The sequence below is a fragment of the Ambystoma mexicanum genome, unplaced genomic scaffold, assembly GCF_040938575.1.
Source record: "Ambystoma mexicanum isolate Mex_15411 unplaced genomic scaffold, UKY_AmexF1_1 Mex_scaf10, whole genome shotgun sequence".
Lineage (NCBI taxonomy): Eukaryota > Metazoa > Chordata > Amphibia > Caudata > Ambystomatidae > Ambystoma > Ambystoma mexicanum.
The window spans coordinates 200,001-202,500 of record NW_027182325.1 but is presented as its reverse complement, the minus strand read 5'-3'; the positions used below and the strand labels follow the sequence as shown (position 1 = coordinate 202,500).

Sequence of the window (2,500 nt, the reverse complement as noted above, 5' to 3'; positions counted from 1 at the left end):
TTCCCAGGCGGTCTTCCATCCAGGTACTAACTAGGCCCGACACTGCTTAGCTTCTGAGATCAGACGAGATCAGGCACATTCAGTGTGGTGTGGCCGTAGGCTCTGGGCCTAGTGAGTTTTGTACTTTTAAGCATCTAGTCGGCTAGACCTTGCAGTTTTAAAAGGCAATTGAGAAAGGGCTCACTTCCTGAACTTGGAGCACAAAAAAGCCTACAGCACCTGGTATTCCCAGGCGGTATCCCATCCAGGTACTAACTAGGCCTGACACTGCTTAACTTCCGAGATCAGTCGAGATCGGGTGCATTCAGTGTGGTGTGGCCGTAGGCTCTAGGAATGCTAAGAATATTACTCTTATGCATTTGCATTTAGTAAGCTAAGCCATGCAGCCACTTGCAACATGATACCACGCTCATCGCTCGATCAGGCTCGATCAGGCGAGATATATAAGACTGGTGGGCCCATTCAGGACTCCTATGTCTGGTAGGATAACTTTAATTCATCCATCCTGTGTCTGTTGCAGGGAGGTGGAGAGAACAATCAACACAATAATGGTTTTCTTTCATGCCTCTTGAAGGACTCAATATTCTCTGTACTGCATTACATGTGAAAGTCGATTTATTACCCATGAACACACTACCTGTATGCTAATTCTATGTAAAAAGGTAGCTCCAGCCCTCATGATGTTGTCCAACATTTCCGCTATAAAACGGGATACAATTATTTTGGAAACATACCAAATTTGAAAAATAATTGAGAAGTTGCGCAATTACTAATCATGGAGCACAAAAAAGCCTACAGCACCTGGTATTCCCAGGCAGTCTCCCATCCAGGTACTAACTAGGCCTGACCCTGCTTAGCTTCCGAGATCGGGCACATTCAGTGTGGTGTGGCCGCAGGCTCTGGGCCTAGTGAGTTTTGTACTTTTAAGCATCTAGTCGGCTAGACCTTGCAGTTTTAAAAGGCAATTGAGAAAGGGCTCACTTCCTGAACTTGGAGCACAAAAAAGCCTACAGCACCTGGTATTCCCAGGCGGTCTCCCATCCAGGTACTAACTAGGCCTGACACTGCTTAACTTCCGAGATCAGTCGAGATCGGGTGCATTCAGTGTGGTGTGGCCGTAGGCTCTAGGAATGCTAAGAATATTACTCTTATGCATTTGCATTTAGTAAGCTAAGCCATGCAGCCACTTGCAACATGATACCACGCTCATCGCTCGATCAGGCTCGATCAGGCGAGATATATAAGACTGGTGGGCCCATTCAGGACTCCTATGTCTGGTAGGATAACTTTAATTCATCCATCCTGTGTCTGTTGCAGGGAGGTGGAGAGAACAATCAACACAATAATGGTTTTCTTTCATGCCTCTTGAAGGACTCAATATTCTCTGTACTGCATTACATGTGAAAGTCGATTTATTACCCATGAACACACTACCTGTATGCTAATTCTATGTAAAAAGGTAGCTCCAGCCCTCATGATGTTGTCCAACATTTCCGCTATAAAACGGGATACAATTATTTTGGAAACATACCAAATTTGAAAAATAATTGAGAAGTTGCGCAATTACTAATCATGGAGCACAAAAAAGCCTACAGCACCTGGTATTCCCAGGCAGTCTCCCATCCAGGTACTAACTAGGCCTGACCCTGCTTAGCTTCCGAGATCGGGCGCATTCAGTGTGGTGTGGCCGTAGGCTCTGGGCCTAGTGAGTTTTGTACTTTTAAGCATCTAGTCGGCTAGACCTTGCAGTTTTGAAAGGCAATTGTGAAATGGCTCACTTCCTGAACTTGGAGCACAAAAAAGCCTACAGCACCTGGTATTCCCAGGTGGTCTCCCATCCAGGTACTAACTAGGCCCGACACTGCTTAGCTTCCGAGATCAGACGAGATCGGGCGCAATCAGTGTGGTGTGGCCGTAGGCTCTGGGCCTAGTGAGTTTTGTACTTTTAAGCATCTAGTCAGCTAGACCTTGCAATTTTGAAAGGCAATTGAGAAATGGCTCACTTCCTGAACTTGGAGCACAAAAAAGCCTACAGCACCTGGTATTCCCAGGCAGTCTCCCATCCAGGTACTAACTAGGCCCGACCCTGCTTAGCTTCCGAGATCGGGCGCATTCAGTGTGGTGTGGCCGTAGGCTCTGGGCCTAGTGAGTTTGTACTTTTAAGCATCTAGTCGGCTAGACCTTGCAGTTTTGAAAGGCAATTGTGAAATGGCTCACTTCCTGAACTTGGAGCACAAAAAAGCCTACAGCACCTGGTATTCCCAGGTGGTCTCCCATCCAGGTACTAACTAGGCCCGACACTGCTTAGCTTCCGAGATCAGACGAGATCGGGCGCATTCAGTGTGGTGTGGCCGTAGGCTCTGGGCTTAGTGAGTTTTGTACTTTTAAGCATCTAGTCGGCTAGACCTTGCAGTTTTGAATAGGCAATTGAGAAATGGCTCACTTCCTGAACTTGGAGCACAAAAAAGCCTACAGCACCTGGTATTCCCAGGTGGTCTCC

The 2,500-nt window shown here is 46.9% G+C and overlaps 6 non-coding genes and 3 pseudogenes across 6 annotated transcripts in view; all 9 read right to left on the bottom strand.

Annotated features, from left to right (window-relative positions):
* Positions 1 to 101, bottom strand: part of LOC138539287 (5S ribosomal RNA) — a 119-nt gene extending 18 nt beyond the window's left edge. The window contains exon 1 of the ribosomal RNA XR_011287358.1: positions 1 to 101. This exon is cut by the window's left edge and continues 18 nt beyond it. This is a non-coding gene — a ribosomal RNA (5S ribosomal RNA).
* Positions 102 to 207: 106 nt separating this feature from the next.
* LOC138541357 (5S ribosomal RNA) lies at positions 208 to 326 on the bottom strand. The gene has a single exon (XR_011289366.1). It is a non-coding gene; the product is annotated as a 5S ribosomal RNA (ribosomal RNA).
* A 463-nt stretch (positions 327 to 789) lies between these two features.
* LOC138546892 (5S ribosomal RNA) lies at positions 790 to 898 on the bottom strand (annotated as a pseudogene).
* Positions 899 to 1,004: 106 nt separating this feature from the next.
* Positions 1,005 to 1,123, bottom strand: LOC138538052 (5S ribosomal RNA). Its single transcript, XR_011286166.1, has one exon. It is a non-coding gene; the product is annotated as a 5S ribosomal RNA (ribosomal RNA).
* Positions 1,124 to 1,586: 463 nt separating this feature from the next.
* LOC138544881 (5S ribosomal RNA) lies at positions 1,587 to 1,695 on the bottom strand (annotated as a pseudogene).
* Positions 1,696 to 1,801: 106 nt separating this feature from the next.
* On the bottom strand, positions 1,802 to 1,920 carry LOC138547321 (5S ribosomal RNA). Its single transcript, XR_011291165.1, has one exon. It is a non-coding gene; the product is annotated as a 5S ribosomal RNA (ribosomal RNA).
* Positions 1,921 to 2,026: 106 nt separating this feature from the next.
* On the bottom strand, positions 2,027 to 2,135 carry LOC138543218 (5S ribosomal RNA; annotated as a pseudogene).
* Positions 2,136 to 2,240: 105 nt separating this feature from the next.
* Positions 2,241 to 2,359, bottom strand: LOC138542551 (5S ribosomal RNA). Its single transcript, XR_011290514.1, has one exon. It is a non-coding gene; the product is annotated as a 5S ribosomal RNA (ribosomal RNA).
* A 107-nt stretch (positions 2,360 to 2,466) lies between these two features.
* The window catches only part of LOC138547319 (5S ribosomal RNA), a 119-nt gene continuing 85 nt past the window's right edge, over positions 2,467 to 2,500 (bottom strand). Inside the window, exon 1 of the ribosomal RNA XR_011291164.1 lies at positions 2,467 to 2,500. This exon is cut by the window's right edge and continues 85 nt beyond it. This is a non-coding gene — a ribosomal RNA (5S ribosomal RNA).